This window comes from Bos taurus, chromosome 21, assembly GCF_002263795.3.
Source record: "Bos taurus isolate L1 Dominette 01449 registration number 42190680 breed Hereford chromosome 21, ARS-UCD2.0, whole genome shotgun sequence".
Classification (NCBI taxonomy): domain Eukaryota; kingdom Metazoa; phylum Chordata; class Mammalia; order Artiodactyla; family Bovidae; genus Bos; species Bos taurus.
Window position 1 is genome coordinate 32,815,950 of NC_037348.1, and position 17,139 is coordinate 32,833,088.

At 53.6% G+C, this 17,139-nt stretch overlaps 1 protein-coding gene across 2 annotated transcripts in view; it reads right to left on the bottom strand.

The window, feature by feature from the left end:
* The window catches only part of LINGO1 (leucine rich repeat and Ig domain containing 1), an 84,622-nt gene that overhangs the window by 52,487 nt on the left and 14,996 nt on the right, over positions 1 to 17,139 (bottom strand). Inside the window, exon 2 of one of the 2 annotated variants that reach the window (XM_059879331.1) lies at positions 16,970 to 17,067. The exons of the other annotated variant lie outside the window; for it this stretch is intronic. The gene's annotated coding sequence lies outside the window, so the exon portion shown is untranslated. The remainder of the gene's footprint in view (positions 1 to 16,969; positions 17,068 to 17,139) is intronic. 2 annotated transcript variants of the gene reach the window in all.

The window sequence follows — 17,139 nt, forward strand, 5'->3', positions numbered from 1 at the left end:
AGGAAATCCCCCTCCATCACTCTGCACCTAGTCCCAAGAATGTCTCTCTGAGCTCAAAGGGTGTGGCAACTTAGGTCCTGTCTCAGACATTGACTAGCTGAGTCCATCCTGAAACGGCAGTAATATTCTTGGCTGTTTCTCTGTCCACTTTCTCTTGGAAACTCCTTTCTACCCCTGAGGCATCCTACTCAGACTCCAGATCCTGCAAATTGCCCCAAATTCTACCACTAGGGTCCCTCCTGTGTCAGGCATTCTCTACATGGGGTTGCGTGCATCCTCAGTTGTGTCTGACTCTTTGTGACACCCCGGACTGTAGCCTGCCAGGGTCCTCTGTCCATGGAATTCTCCATGCAAGACTTCATTGCGTGGTTGCCATTCCCTTCTCCAGGGGAGCTTCCCAACCCAGGGATTGAACCCAAGTTTCTTGTGTCTCCTGCATTGGCATGTGGATTCTTTACCACTAGTTACCTCGGAAGCCCCCTACATGGGGTTGCTATTAGATGAGCCCCAGCTCCAGCCAGGCCTCCCCGAACCACTCCTCCCCTCATCCCCAGACCCCAGGGGCTGAAGCTGGAGAGTCAGTGGGAGATGGGAGAGCTTCTGCCACCCTCCATGCAATCAGCAGAGGCTGGCAAAAATGAATGTGAGTCCCGGGGCCTGGCCAGGGAAACACGGAGGCTAGAACATGAGGTCACCTGGCAGGGAGGCCCAGGGAAGGCCCACAGGGCCTCTGGGGCAGGACTGAGACAGGCCTCGGCCTTCAGACCACAGTCTTGAGTTTGCAGAGCTGAGCATCTGCTGGGGAAGGTGGGGAGATGCCACGGAGCTCTCCCTAGGAGACTGACCCAGATTTCTCTCCCTCTCGCCCTGCCACACAGGAACACCGGGTATGAGCGTGTGTGTGTGTGTATGTGTGTGTGTCTGTGGTGTGTGTGTGTGTGTGTGTATTATTCTCAGCTCTGGCAGGCGGAGGGGTGGGAAGGGAGGAAGCTTGTTGAAAGCTCTGGGAAATGAGAGAGAAATCCTCCCCAAATCCCTTGCTCTGTCACTAATAGCTAAAATATGCTCTTGACAACAAGGTGAAAGGCCCAGAAGACTCCGGCCTGACCTTGCCCCCGGGAGCTGCTGGCGCCCCAGGCCCGGCTGTTGAGGGAGGGCCCAGGCCTTGGGTGGTCAGAGCTGAGCCTCCACGCCACCCTCTGGCCTTCCTTTCTGGGTGGTGTCCCACAGGTCCCACGGATGCTGCCCTAGAAGGCAGTGAGCTCCTCGTCATGGGGTCTGTACAAGCGGCAGCGGGCAGGTACCTACCTGTCAGGAGCCCGTGACAGGCGCTTAGAGATGGGTGGGGAGGGAGCAAACACAAAAAAGAGCTAGATGGCCCCTCCCAGTCTGAGCTGTCCCCTTGATGCCACGCCTACCCACAGTGCCTGTCCCCAAGGGATTGGACCTTAGTATCTGGGGGCAGGCCTTGTGAGGGGGAGGGCCTTGTGAAGGGGCGGGCCTTGTGAGGGGGAGGGCCTTGTGAGGGGGAGGGCCTTGTGAGGGGGAGGGCCTTGTGAGGGGGCGGGCCTTGTGAGGGGGAGGGACTCGTGAAGGGGAGGGCCTTGTGAGGGGGAGGGACTCGTGAAGGGGCGGGCCTTGTGAGGGGAAGGGCCTCGTGAAGGGGCGGGCCTTGTGAGGGGGAGGGACTCGTGAAGGGGCGGGCCTTGTGAGGGGAAGGGCCTTGTGAGGGGAAGGGCCTTGTGAGGGGGAGGGCCTTGTGAGGGGAAGGGCCTTGTGAGGGGGAGGGCCTTGTGAGGGGGAGGGCCTTGTGAGGGGAAGGGCCTTGTGAGGGGGCGGGCCTTGTGAGGGGGCGGGCCTTGTGAGGGGGAGGGCCTTGTGAAGGGGCGGGCCTTGTGAGGGGGAGGGCAGAGCTGCCCCCAGGCCTCCTAGACCCAGCCCCCGCGGGTTGGGGAGCTTTCTGGCTCGGGAGTGAGGATGAGGGTCGTGGGGGGCTGCTGGTTGTGGCCGGGGGCACTGGTGCACACATACACAGAATTATCCTGCCAGGGTCACACTCCTTCAGACACACACACATGATGTACACAGAGACCTGAGTGTACACACAGAAGCAGGCTGTACACTCAAGCATGAGCTGGTAAACCCGTAGACCCACCAAGGATATGTTTGGTTCCCTCCTGGCTATGCTGGGCCCCCTGAGGCCTGTGAGAGAAATTTTCCCCAGAGGCTACTAGGGGCTCAAGCTAAATCCTTGAAACCCTTTCCATGGTAAGACTCGAGACAGAGGCCTCCTCCTTGGCCACATTCTAGGCTCCCTACCTGACCTCTGACCTCCACAGGCCCTGCATCACCTCCTCTCCAGCCAGGCCTTCTCTGTGCCAAACAAGGAGGCCACCCTGGCTCCATCCTGAACCCTGAGAGCTGGGGTGTCTGTCCTCCTCTCCAGCCAGGCCTTCTCTGCACCAAACAAGGCTCCATCCTGAGGGCCACCCTGGCTCCATCCTGAACCCTGAGAGCTGGGGTGTCTGTCCTTGCCAAGAACCCCAACATCCCGCTGAAGCGTGTTGTTGCTGTTCAGTCGCTCAGTCATGTCCAACTCTTTGCCACCCCACAGACTGCAGCACTCCGTCCTTCACCATCTCCCAGAGTTTCCTCAAACTCATGTTCATTGAGTCAGTGATGCTGAAGGGTGAGAGAAACGCTATGCTCACCTACTGCTTGTTTGAAACCCTGGGTGTGGCCTGCCACTGTCGGGCCTCAGTCTCCCTTCTGCCCATTAGGACTGACCAGCCTGGAGGGGCTGCTGGGAGGTCTGGAGATGTACAAGGGTGGATGCCTCCATGGTCATGGGCACCCTCCAGGCCAGCCGCAGCCCAGAGCACCTAGTTCCTGAGCCCGAGGCGACCTCCCAGCATGGTCAGGGGATCCTTTGTCCTCATACACACCCTCCATCCCCTCACCACGCCTGTGTGCACCACCACCCCTGGATGCTGACCCAGTCCACGCCTCACCCTGCACCAGGACGGAAAGGAGAAACGCTGAGCCACCCTGAGGCTGGGACCATCTGCAGAAGCCCTGGCCTCCGTCCTCACGTGCCCTGCCGTACATCTCCCCAGCATCTGCAGGGGAGACAGCGTGCACCCCTCCTTCCAACAGCGAGCCCTCCTCCGTCTCCACAGCCAGGCCCACTCGGTATTTTGTAATTGAACTCCTCGCCTTTTCCTGAATCTGCCCTGCTCTCTCAGGCTCACAGCCTCCACACAGGCTGTTCCTTTGCTGTGATGACCTTCCCTCTCTGTGAAATGCTTCCCTCTCCTTAATGACTCTTTTCAAATGTTTCCTCCTCTGTGCAGCCTTCGTGCCTCAATGTGCTTATACCCCCATGACGCTCTGGCACTGCCTCCATGGGACAAGTTTCACCTTGCACTGGTCAGATGTGCCTAAGCTCTTGTCCTGACCAGGCTGTGGGCACCCCAGGGCATGGCTGGGACCTGCACTCAGCATGCTTAAGGCCCTCCAAAGGGCCTGGCATTCAGTACCCAGGACCCAGCAAGTATTTATTGAATAAATGAATGGACAATGCGAGCATGTGAACATCCTTGCCAAGGCCCAGCATAAGCTGAGACACAGCTTTGAAGGTCTCTTTCGAGGGGGGCAGATTACTTTAGGGAGTCTTGCAGTCAGACACTGGTCCCTCACTCAGCAGACACCACCAGCAGGGCATACGATGTAGGAAGCTCCATCCTCAGAGAGTGCACAGTGCCCTTGGGAGCACCAGAGAGCCTTGGAGGGGAGCCATCTGCACGACGCAGAGTTCAGAAGAGCGTGTTGTTGCCACCACTACCCTCGTTTGCCGACTATGAGCACCTGCTGCAGGGCCAAGGAAGCTATTGCCCCTGCCTGCCCTAGGAGCTCATGAAGTAGAGATGCAGGTAGAGGAAATGACTTGATGGGCTAAAACTCGAAGCAGGAGAGGGTGGCTTGGGAGCCACGCATCCTGGTTCATGCTGTCCACCACTTAGCAAGCCGTGATCTTGGGCAGCTAGCTTAATTGCCTTGCATCTCAGTTTTCCTCATCTGTAAAATGGGGATGCTATGTGTATTTATTCCATAGGGTTCCTATGAGGATCAAATGCTTACAAGCTGCTTTTAACAGTGCCTGGAACAGAATAAGTACCCAAGGAACAAGAACAGCCACTATTGTTTGTTTCATCATTAGTTAGATGGCAACCCACTCCGGTACTCTTGCCTGGCAAATCCCATGGACGGAGAAGCCTGGTGAGCTACAGTCCATGGGGTCACAAGAGTCGGACACAACTGAGCATGCATGCAGACTAGGCATGCAGAGAATGGGCAGGCTGGCAGCAATGGAGTTGGAGAGATGTCTAGGGCTGAGGAAATCAATCTGTTCAGAGGATGTTTGGTGTGGCTTTTTCTGCTCAAGGAAGCAAAGGATCTAAAGAGATCTGGGCAGAGGGACCCTGAGGGAGGTAAAGAGGGGATGGTGTCAGCGGATGGATAAGGAGGTTCCTAGGGGTCTGGGAGTCCTCACGTCAGCCCTTGTGTGACATACATAGATGAGAGGAAGTGTGCCAGGCCCTGCAGGAAGGGGTGGTGCACGCCTTGCCTAGGAGGCCAGCATAAACAGGGAGATGCAGATCTGAGTGTGGCAAGGCTCGGGGTGGAAGTAGGGGGCATTTTTCCACCTGGAGGAGAAGGGCAGAGGGCTGAGGAGCTGGTCTCCCACCTCTGGCTACCTGGGAAGTCCTCCTGGAGGCTTCCTGAGCTGTGAAGACATTAGGCTGAAGCTATAGGTAAAGGGTTCACATACAGGGAGGAGAAGCTGGTGATCTTGCTTGAAGCCCAGGTTCACTGTGCAACTTCAGGCATGTCTTTTTAGCCTCTCTGGGCCTCAGTTTCCTCATCTGCCAAATGGATACATTAATTTCCCAGGAGGTGTAAGCCACTATATCCTCCTAGCCGTCCTGGTAGGACAGGGAGGGGCGAGGGGCCATGGGGTGAAGGGGGCAACCTGGAAAATGAACTGTCTTGGGATACACAGGATAAGGAGTACTCTAACAGTCTGTGCTCAAGGAGAACAAGTGCCTGGGGAGGAGAGAAGAGCTGTCGACCTTCTGCTCAGCCCCCCTTCTCCTTCTCCCTACCTCAGACCCCCCCCACAACATCAGCCATGTCAGTGTGACATTAACTGGCTGACATAAATAAGCCAGAGCTCCTCCACTTGCCTGCCAGACTGAGCCTCAGCCGTGGAAGAATTGCTAATTACAGCCACAATAAGGAAATATCAATGTTGGACATCAATATTATTGCCTCTTGCGTCCCTTCCTGTTGATTTGAGATATCCAGGGCTGACAACATTGAATGATGACAGAGAGGAGGAGAACTCCATGTGGAGAAGGGAACACCCTTCAGTTTGATTCATTCATGAAACCAGGGCCCGTTTCCTCTGAGCAGGGTCTCCTTTACCAAGGACCAGGGCCAAAGCTGCAGGTAAAGGGTTCATACACAAGGAGGAGAAGTTAATGATCTTGCTTGAAGCCTGGGTTCACTAGGCAACTTTAGGTATGTCCTTTTGCCTCTCCAGACCTCAGTTCCTTCATCTGCCAAATGGGTACAATAATTCTAATCCTGCCTACCTTGTGCAATATGGAGGAGTGACTGAAGCGCAAAAGCAAGGCTTTAGAAGGGTGCCCTTCAGTGCAAACACAGAGGCTTCATGGGCCAGAGGAGACAAGTGAGACGAGGGTTAGAGGCTCAGGGGCCCGAACAAAGAGACAGACGTGTCCCAGTTCAACGAACTCTCAGAAGCAAAGGTGCTCCCCTGTGGCCCCACTCAGAACTCCAAACAGACAATAAGCCAGAGAAAAGAGAGGCAAAGCTTGACTCATGTGCGGCGCACCAGCTGCCACCTCTGAGCCCCTGAGCTTGGGAGGACTTCAAGGCTTTCAGTGCAATCCCAAGACCCTGAAGACTCCCAAGGTGGGTCACAGACAGAAGTCACACACAGGGTGGACTTCCACCCACCAAGAGGGTCTCCTAGGCAGCCAGCCTGGAATCAGAGAACAGGGCACAGCAGAGAAGCACCTTCAGGGACAATCCAGACAGTGGTGTGAAACGCACTGTCCGTGCCAGGGTGCATCTCAGACACAGGCGTGTGTAAGCACACACACTCAGAACACACATGCACGACCAGGTTCACCAATGAATGTGCAGAGGCTAAACAGGCAAACACACTCCATGCACACCACAGACACACACGCACGCAGCCTGTCTTAGGCGCAACACCAAGCTTCTTCCTAGTCCATGGAAACCTCTCCCTGTAGAGAAGGAAATAAAAAGCCCCATGTGGCCTTCCAGGCTCATGTGGCCTCTCAAGCTGTGGCCCAGCCAAGCAGCAGCGATTAGGTGGCTGGGAAGCGAAGCCCAGCATGGCCTGAATATTTCACGGGAGATTTTGCTTCACAGAAAATCCCTTCTTTGCTCCATGCATGTCAGGGTATAATTACCCATTAGGTAGTGGAGCAGAAACCTGGGAAGATGTGCGTGCAGCTCTGAATCTGGGCCCCTCGGTTTGCCTTGCCTGCGGGCCTGGTTCCAGCCTGGTGGGGCCCAGCCCCCCTCTCACCCGCCCCTGAGGAATGCCATTTGGGACACAGGGTGTCCTGGCTCAGGGTCACCTCTGTCCTAAGTTCTCAGCCTCTGTCCCTAGCTCAGAAAGGGACAGATCCTTTTGCCCACGCACTCCCCACCCCCAGCTCTCTCTGTAGGGGCTTAAGACTGTCTGGCTCATCTCACTCCCTCATCTTTCCCCTTCTCCTCTCAGTCCATCAAACTGTTTCAGCTCCCTGAACAAACAGAAAAGACAGAAAGGAAAACGAAAACAGAGAACAGAGAAGAATGAGAAAGAGAAGATGGAGGGGAGGTACACACTAGAGGAAGAAGAGTGGGCCCTTCTGCTGCTCCCTGGAGTTCTCATCCATCCCCTACCTCACGAAGGCTCAGCCAACAAAGGAGAGAAAGGGGAGGGGGCTTCAAAACTCCAGACTTTTGCTTCCCACAGGGAGCACTCTTCCTCACTCCTTTTCCCTAAAAAAAAGGTCCACTCAGCTTAAACTAAACTCAGGTGGCATCTCCTCCAGGAAGCCCTCCGGAGTCCTCCCTAGGTGAGGAGGCTTCCCTGGCTCCTACAGCCCCTGCGTCTCTCCATCACTGTCCTGTAGCAAGGGCTGGAAGCCTAGATGCCTACAGGGACCAGAGGGGAAATGACAGTGAGTAAAGGGGTGTAAGTCATGCAGTCAGGAGCTGGGTTAAGACTCGAGAAGGGGAGAGCTCGTGGCCTGCCTAAGGCATCAACACCAGGTCACTTTATGGCCCAGTGATTCCACTCCTGCGAGAAACCCAAGAGAATGGAAAACATGTTCCCACAAAGTCTATGACACAGATGTCCACAGTGCTAGTATTCCTAATTGCCCCCAGGTGGAAATACCTAAATGTCCATGAGCGAATGAATAAACAAAATATGGAATATCTGCAGACTGGAGTATTATTGGGCCATAAAAGGGGTTGAAATACCGACACGCACTACAACATGGATCAACTGAAACCATTCAGTTATGGGCAAGAAGCTAGTCACAGAAAGCCATCTCTTGTATGATTCTATTTATATCAAATGTCCAGAATAGGCAAATCCATAGAGACAGACAGAAGCTTAGTGGTTGCCAGGGCTTGCTGGGTGGAGACAGGAGGAATGACTGCTAATGGGTACAGGGTTTCCTTTTGGGGTGAGGAAAATGCTCCGGAATTAGTGATGATGGTTGCATAATCTTATGACTATACTAAAAAAGACTGAATTGTACACTTTAAAGTGGCCCGTTTTATGGTATGCGAATTATATCTCAATGAGAAAAAACAAATGGTTTAAAATGGAACAAAACATATCCATCAGCCACATCCCTGGCTGGGGCCTCCAGTTTTCAACTTCTAGTTTATACATCTGTCTCCTCTGCAAGAATGGGGAGTCAGCCCTACCTGAGGCCAGCCCCTCAGTGGTCCCCAGAGCTGGCATTCCACAGGCAGGCACTTGAGCCACAACAGTGACCATGGCAGCATTTGAACGCAGGCGACATTTCATGTTTCACACAACCTCCCTCAGAGGGCCCTGGTCCAGTAACTCAGGCAAGGACCCCTGAGGCCCAGGTTCAGGGTTGACTGAAGTAGGGTCACACGACAAGCTGGAGGCAGAACTTTGAAGCCAAGCCTCCCAAGCCAGCGCAGGATGATCAGGGCCGCTGGTAACCAGCCTCTGGTGGACAGAGGAAGTTGGACACAAAAGCATGGGCATTTCTGCCACTGTGTCCTGCCCAGGCCTCAGATTCAAGCCTAGCCGCCAGATCTGGGCACTGTGGTGAGCCCCTTGCTCCTCTCTCCTCTGTCAGCACCACCCCCAGGAGCCCACAGTTACTTCCCACAAGTCCCAGGCATGGCCAGCACCATGACCTAGATGTCCAGCCCTCAGAGGCCTGGACACGTAGGTTGCCAGGGGCAGAAGCTGAGCCTCTTGTAGAATGGCCTTCTGGTATGGAATGACCAACGATCCCCGGACTGAGAAGTGCTAAACTGGACAGCCCTGGGCAAAATGGGACGGGTGGCCACAGTGCCTGAGAGGTCCATCTCCTTTCTCAGGCCCAGGGCAGGCCGCAGAGTATGGGGGCTCCTTTCTTCAGAAGCCTTTCACCCCTTCCTCTCACACTCACTTTCTCCTCATCTTGGTCATCCTTCCTTCTAGAACCATCCATCAGCAGAAAGGAGCCCTCTCTCTCAGCTTCCCCTTCAGGTCCCTCAAGGGCAGCAGGTTCCTGGCACTAGCCCCATGAGCCCCTGTGTTTGTGAAGACACCCTGGGAGCCACTGACTGGGTGAACAAGAGGAGAGGCCGGGGTGAGGCCGTTTACTGCTCCTTCAGTCACGGCCTCCCTGTAAATTGTCAGCTCCCAGAGGGCAGGAACCTACCTCTTGTTCAGTTCAGATGTGCCTAGTCTAGATGACTAGGTGCCCATTTGCTGAATGAATGACTGGGTCTATTTTCCATTCCAAGCATTCCTACAGTAGGTTTGAACTGCTAAAGAAGGCTTCAGGTGGCCATGAAGGCCTCCTCCCTCTGACCCCTCATACCTCCCAGCCACCCCTTAACTCACTGACAGTCCCCATGCCTGGCACCTCCAGAGACCCCCAGCCTTCGCTCCCATAGGACACCGTTCTGGAGTCTCTCTCAGGCCTGTTCTTGGGCACCAAGCTCAGTGAAGTCTGACTTCATCACTATCTGTCCCCTTCCGTGAGGCTCTCTCCCCAGCTGAGCCCTGGAACACCTTAGGGAGGGTGTGCAGGTGAGAAGGAGGGAAGAGCTGGAGTGGGCCCAACTGCAGGTTGCCCAGGACCTGGGTCATCCTCGAGATGGAAGGGTGTCTGGGTGTCTCGGGGTCTGTCGGCAGCACCTGGGTGCGAGGCCAGGGCTAGCAGAGGAGAGGAGGGGAGGGGAGGGAGGGGAGGGGAGAGAAGGGACAAGACAGGGAGGAACAGGGGGGATGAGGGAGAAGCTACTCTCAGCCCCGGAGTCCCAGGAAGGCCGAGTCAAAGTTCAACACAGTGATGAACGCGCAGGACAGCCGGTCACACTTAGACACAAATATCCCCCAGAGATGCAGATCACCGCCCCACGGTTCAGAGTGATAAAGGGGGAGAGAAGGTCCTCCTAACCCTGTTCAGACAGTGACCTTGAGCCTGGTCACACACTGTGTGCCCACGCTGTTCATACAAGGAGCCCCAACTGTCCTCCCACACGAAGCCCAGGCCCTGGTCCCATAACTCTCCTCACGCTCTGAGCCTGAAGCCTGTTCACACGCTGAGCCTCGACCCCCCTCGCACACAGGGATCCCCCACCCTCCTCACACAAGGGGCACCAACCCTGGTCATACACTGAGCTTCGGCCCTCCTCTCACACTGAGCCCCGACATTCTTCAAGTGGAGAAACCAGACTCTGGCCACAAATGGAGCCCTGACTCGGGTCACACATTGAACCGTGGCTTTCCTCATGCATGGAGTTCTGATCCTGGTCACACAGGGACCCCCCACCCTCCTCACACAAGGAGCACCAACCCTGGTCACACGCCGAGCACGGCCCCTCACTAAAAGCTGACCCCTGAGCCTCCTCACACATGGAGCCCTGACCTTGATCACAAACTGCACTCTGACCATGGTCACACTCCAAGCTGACCGTCATCACGTGCTGAAGCCTCTACACAAATGGAGTCCCAGCCCTCCTTACACAAGGAGCACCAACCCTGGTCACACACGGAGCCCCGACACTAGTTACAAATTGAGCCCTGACCCTCCTCACACATGGAGCCCGGACCTTGTCCCACATGGAGCCCTGACCCTCGGGGCAGACTGACGCTCAAAGATACGGAGGAGGTTCCAGCAGCATCAGCCTTTCACCTCCCCCATTCCTCAGGCCTGGGTGACAGACACCGTGTCTGGGTGTCTGAGACAGAGCTCAGCTCTGAGTGACTGTTGGCAGCTGGTGCCCAAGGTGGCTCATGGTGGCTGATTTCTTGACCTTCTCAAGACCAAGACTGAGCAGGTGACAAGCTCCTCTGTGTCCAGGACACAGCATGTGTCTAGTAGACACCAGGTCCTCTAGGAGCCCCAGCCCCAGGCTTCCATGGCGAAGCTGCCATGCCCATCCCTTCCCCTCCCCAGCCCAGCAGAGCTTGCTCCCTTGCTCCTCCTCATCCCTTCCCCTCTCCACAAGGATCCAGCTCTACCTCCCTCTCTTCCAGGAAAAAGCTGTGAATTCCTAGGTAACTGTCCCCTCTGCCTTCCCCCTCCCCCCCCCTTCCCCTCTCCTTAGTGAAGTTGCTCAGTCGTGTCCGACTCTTTGCGACCCCATGGACTGTAGCCTGCTAGGCTCCTCAGTCCACGGAATTTTCCAGGCAAGAGTACTGGAGTGGGTTGCCATTTCCTTCTCCAGGGGATCTTCCCAACCCAGGGATAGAACCCAGGTCTCTCACACTACAGGCAGACGCTTTACCATCTGAGCCACCTCTTCCAGGAAAAAGCTGTGAATTTCTAGGTACCTGTCCCCTCCGCCTTCCCCCTTCCCCTCTCCTGGCCTTCCCCAGCCCACATACACATGCAACAGGCCCCCATTCAGTGTCCTCAGCTGACTGTCAGTTAATCCCTGCAGAGGTGTTAGCTGATAATTAAGACGTTAGCTGAGAACTTAACATGTGATTCCGTGCCAGGAGTATTTTGGTTTTAACAGGTTGCTCTTTGAAATGGGAAAACCTTCAAGACCCAGCCAAATGGCAGACGGGGGATGCTGGGGGGGGGGTTGGGGGGGGAGGATATTTTGTGCCTGGAGCCCTTCCAGCCTTCCTGAAACCCACTCTGTCTCACCTCCCCTGTCATGGGATGGACAGAACTCAGGCATCGGAGCTGCCTCCCAGGCTTTCTCCACCTCCTTAGAGTTGATGCCACTGGACACGTGATGAAACCTCAGTGAGCCTCAGTTGCCTCATCTATAGATGGGTTTATAGAATACCAGCCTTGCAGGACTGTAACAGCACACAGGAGGCCCTCCACCCTTCAGAGCTCCCACCATCTCCAACTTCCCTTTGCTTCTTCCTTCCACACCTCTCACCTCCTCACACTCTACCCCTAATCAATGGCCAAGTCTATTCTCTGAACCCCCTACCATCTTTCCCCAGGCCATGATCAATGGAATCAAACAGCAAGGCCTGGACAGACATGAGATTGTGGGGACACTTTTCAGATGATGGGAAAGGAGCTTCAGAGCAAAGAGAAAGGACAGCTCACTCAGTAAACAGTGTCCAAACAACCGGCTAGTCATTTGGAGGGAAACTGCTTAGATAGCTATCCTCAAACCACACCCATAGAAACATTCTGAATGAACCAGAAATTTAAATATTTTTAAATATTATGCGTGCTGCATGCTCAGTCGCTTCAGTAGTAACTGACTCTTTGCAACCCTGTTGACTGTAGCCCGCCATGAGAGCTCTGTCCATGAGATCCTCCAGGCAAGAATACTTGAGTGGGTTGCCATCTCCTCCTCCAGGGGATCTTCCCGACCCAGGGATCAAACATGCATCTCTTACATCTCCTGCATTGGCAGGTGGGTTCTTTACCACTAGCGCCACCTGAGAAGCCCCTTATATATCATAAAGAAGTAGAAAACAACATAAGACAACTTTTCAAAACTTTTCGGTGGGTAATGCCAGAAACTCTAAAGGAAAATAGTGATGGACTTGACCGCAGGACCATTTCAAACTTTTAAGGGGTTTTTAAAAAAGCTCTATAAATTGAAATGACCAAAAAACAGCCACAAAACTGTGAAAAAAATTTGCAACATATGGCAGGTAAAGGGTTAAATCTCTCATCCTCTTATAAATCAATTTGCTCTTGCAGGTCAATAAGATGCATTTCACACACTCTCCCACCAAACAAGGTTGCCTGTGACCTCCCCACGGCTAATGCATGATCAATGCTCAGTCTGCATTGTACTCGACCTCATGCTTGAAACATGCCTCGCCCTTGGCTTCCAGGATAGCATACCTGGCTTTCTTCCACCTCACTCATTGCACCTTCCCAGTCATCTTTTCGGTGCCTCCTCAGCTCCCTCACTTCAGACCAAAGGAGGCTCCAGGACCGGGCCTCTGGTCCTTCTCTTTTGTACCTCTGTGCTGCATTTAGTCGCTCGGTTGGGTCCCACTCTTTGCGACCCCAGGGACTGCAGCCTGCCAGGCTTCTCTGCCATGGGGATTCTCCAGGCAGGAATACTGGAGTGGGTTTCCATGCCCCCCTCCAAGGGATCTTCCCAACTCAGGGATCGAATCTGGTCTCCCACATTGCAGGTGGATTCTTTACCATCTGAGCCACCAGAGAAGCCCAAGAATACTGGAGTGGGCAGTCTATCGCTTCTCCAGAGGATCTTCCCAACCCGGGAATCAAACCAGGGTCTCCTGCACTGCAGGCAGATTCTTTACCAGCTGAGCTACGAGGGAAGCCCTTTGCACCTATACTTACTCCCTTCATGCTCTTATCCAATTTCATAGCTTTATGCTGATGACCATGTATTTGTATCTCCAGTTCAGACCTGGGCCCTGAACTTCACCCTCATGTCCATTTCTACTTAGATGTCTACTAGCATCTCACACTCTACCTCTCCACAGCCGGGGCCCACCTGGGCGGTGTACCAAGCCCCACACTCAGCAAGGTCCCAGGCTTAGTTTAATGCTCTACTCTCAGAACTTTGAAATTCTTAATATTATTTTTTAAACAAAAAGCCATACATTTCATTTAGCTCTGGCTCCCATACATCATGTAGCTGGTCCCGTCCATAGCCGAGCTCCTCTCCTCCCCTACATCAAACCCACTCTTAATCAACTCACTCTGCTCTGTGGATGGCAGCAGTCCCATCCTTCTCCCTACTTGGGCCAAAACCTTTGGAATCACTGTTATGGATTCAATGTTTGTGTCTCCCAAAATTCGTACTTTGGAACCCCAACTCCAAATGTGATGGCGTTTGGAGGTGGGATGTGATGTGGGTTAGATGAGGTCATGAAGGTGGGGCCCTCATGATGGGATTGGTAACCTTATAAGAAGAGGAAGAGACACCAGGGCTCAGTCTCTCCGTGTGCACACAAAAAAATCACATGAGCATACAGTGAGATGGTAGTCATCCACAAGCCAAGTAGAGGGTCCTCGCCAAGAACTGTGTCTGCCAGCACCTTGATCTTGGACTTCCCAGTCTAAAGAAGTGTGAGAAATAAATGTGTGTTGTTTAAGCCACCCAGCCTATGGTATTTGATTATGGCAGCTTAAAATGACTAAGACAGTAATCTTTGGCTCTCTCTCTCTCTCACATACACACACACACCACCTCATCCAATCTGCCAGCAAATCCTATTGGCTCTACCATTAACATATACTCAGAACCTTTTCACTTCTTCCCACTTCCATCAAGACCCCCTAGTCCAAACCCCACCATCTCTTCCCTGGATCATCACAACCGTCTACCGCCTGATCTGCCTGCATCCATTCTAGCCCCCTTCAGTAGCCGGAGCGATCTGGCTAAAATGAAATTCAGATTGTGTCATACCATTAGTCAGAACCTTCCATGTCTCCCTGATTTCCCCACTTCATTCCGAGGAAAAGCCCAGGCCTTAGGGTGCCCACCAGGCCCTGTGAGGTCTGGCTCTTGATCCCTCTCTGGTCGCACACTCCACTCTCTCCCTCCCTCACCCTGTTCCAGCCACACTGGCCTTCTCCCCGGGCCCTGAACAGGCCAGGCCTACCCCTAACTCAGGGACCCAGACATCTGTATGACTCATTCTCTCGCCTCCTACAGGTCTTTTCTTTACTGCCGTCTCCCAGCGAGGCCTTCCTGACTGCCATAACCAAGTGTCCCAACACTTCTCATCCCCACCCTGCTCGCTTTTCTTCTCATTAGCACTTAGCACTCATACACACACTAGATTTCACTTGATTATCTGTTTTTCCTTGGCTGTCTCTCCTTCACAAGAGCTTAAGTTCCACGGAGCAGGGATTTTGTTTTGTTAATTTTGTTCACTGTTAGGTCCCTAAACAAAACAGTATCCAACACGTGGTAGATGCTCAATTAATGCTTACTGAATAAAGGGACAGATGAATAGACGAATAAGCTGAGGATCTGACATGAATAAGCACTTGATAAACAGGCAAACAAACTGAAATGGCCAAAGAACACACACGAATATGCCCAATCTCATTGGTGATCAAAGAAATGTAAAATCAATCAGCTTTACCTACCAGGTTGGCCCGGATTTAAGTGTCAGGCTGGCAAGGGTGTCTTGTATGTGACAAGTCAGCACAAGTTTCTGGAAGTTGATCTGGCCTGTGGGTCAAACCTGGAAATGTGCGTGCCTTCTGACCCAGGCAGTCCACTTCCAGAAACACCCTCAAAGGACCCGTAGCACAAGTGCACACAGATGTAGGAACTGGGAGTTTCCCTGAGTGAAGTTTATAAATAACCAAACACCAGAGACAATCTAAATGGCCCCGGACAGGATTAATAATTGATAACATAACTTAAAGACTATCCATACAATGGGCGTAAAAGGAAGGGAAGAACACTAGAATGATCTGTACAATAATATTAAGTGAGAAATCAAGCGACAGGGCAGTATAACTATAGTTTTTCCTTTTAAAATATGTTTCTAAGCACATAGAAACAAATCTGGAAGGATATGATATATGGAACTAGTCAGCAGGGGCTAGCCTTGGCAAGGAAGAGATTTTGGGAAGAGCGTGAACTGCATACTTTAGATACTTCTACAGGGACTTCCCTGGTGGTCCAGTGGCTAAGACTTTGCCTTCCAATTCAGGGGATGTGGGTTTGATCCCTGGTCAGGGAGCTAAGATCCCCATGCCTCACAGCCATAAAGTAGAAAGAATACTGTAACAAATTCAATAAAGACTTTAAAAATGGTCCACATTAAAAAAATCTTAAAAAATAATCTATCTACATTCTTAGATCAATAGGTAGATATAGGGAACATATGACCTTAATAGTTGGAAAAATTATTCCACCTGAGGAGAAAACACATCCCTTGTCTCCCCAGTGCTGAAGGATGCAGAATTAGGACATTCTAAGCCCTCATTATCTGGCCCTGCCTCATCCCTGTTATCCCACCCACCTCCATCCCCAAACCCCAGCACTCTGGGTTCCAAGCTCACGAAACAATTTTCTATTCCTGGTTCCTCTCACAGCTCCACACCTGTCTCACAGCTCCGTTCACAGGCACAAAGGCCCAGCCGACCCTGCGCAGTGACCCCCTCAGCCTGAATTCTGCTGTCAGAGAGCCAGAAGGGGGAAAACAAGGACCCCAAGAGCACCCTTCACAGCCAGCCCTGCAGCCTCTAGCGGGACCCCCAGGTCTCTGCCCCAGGGATGGCTTGCAGGATCTATTTACTGTGGCCTGAGCAGGCTTGACCGCCCCTGGCTCCAGGGCTCCCTCTGTAGGCCATGGACACAGCTGCTCTGAGGGTGCCAACATGAGCCCAGCAAAGCGGGGACTGAACAGAGGAAGAGGGGGCTGGGGTTTCAGCTCCCATTAACATCGCCACATTGAATCAATAAAATCACAGGTCCCATGCAATATTTGGGACATACTTACGATGAAAAATGATCTGTTGTCTTTCTGAAGTTCACATTGAGCTGGACATCTTGTATTTTTTCTGGCAAGCCTAGCTCCCACCGCATCCCAGCTCTTGACCCCAAGCAGAAAGCCTCTACTGGGGCACCCAGGAGCAACCGAGAAATGTCCTCTCTCGGGCCCAACGCAGAGGGATTAAAAGGGATTAAAAGTGAGCAGGGCTCTTCTCGGTGCCAGAAACAGCGCCTCTGCCCTGGGGGTGTCCTGTAGACAGCAGGGACCTTCCAGAGTAAGAGCCCCCACTCACAGAAGCACACACACCAGGCGAGTGAAGACGGCAGCGCCGGCAGGGAAAAGCCAGTGACAGCAATGGATGAGAAACCTCATAGGCAAAAGCTCCCACCGCTGAAAGAGCTTGGCAGGTGTGTACCACGAAGGATCCTTAACCAGCTGCAGACAGCGATATGTGGGAGCCACACGGGGGCCTCTCCGTGTCTCGGGGATGAGGCCTGGTTTGCAGGCGTTGCTGCTGAGGCGGCCTGCCTCTTGGAGGTCTGGAACTCCTCCCCAGGAGGCCCTGAGGGGGCCTGGGGGCTTCAAACCCCACGCCATGTGCCCACCCCCCCCAATCGTCCAAACAGGGGCTCATCCACCCAGTGCCCGAGGACCCTACTCTTAGAGTCCTCCCACCCACTGCAGAGACACAACGAGGGAGAGCCTACCTCCATCTCCCCCTACCTGGGTCAGACGGCTCCGGGAGGCAAACAGCCGGGCCTCTGGGGGCCGGGGGCGTGGCAGGGGGAGCTGCGGCCCGTCCGTCTCGGTCCCAGCATGCACTGCGGGGAAGAGCAGGGAGGTGAGTGCGGACAAACACTGGGCCTCTGCAACCTGGGGGTGCCCAGCTCAGC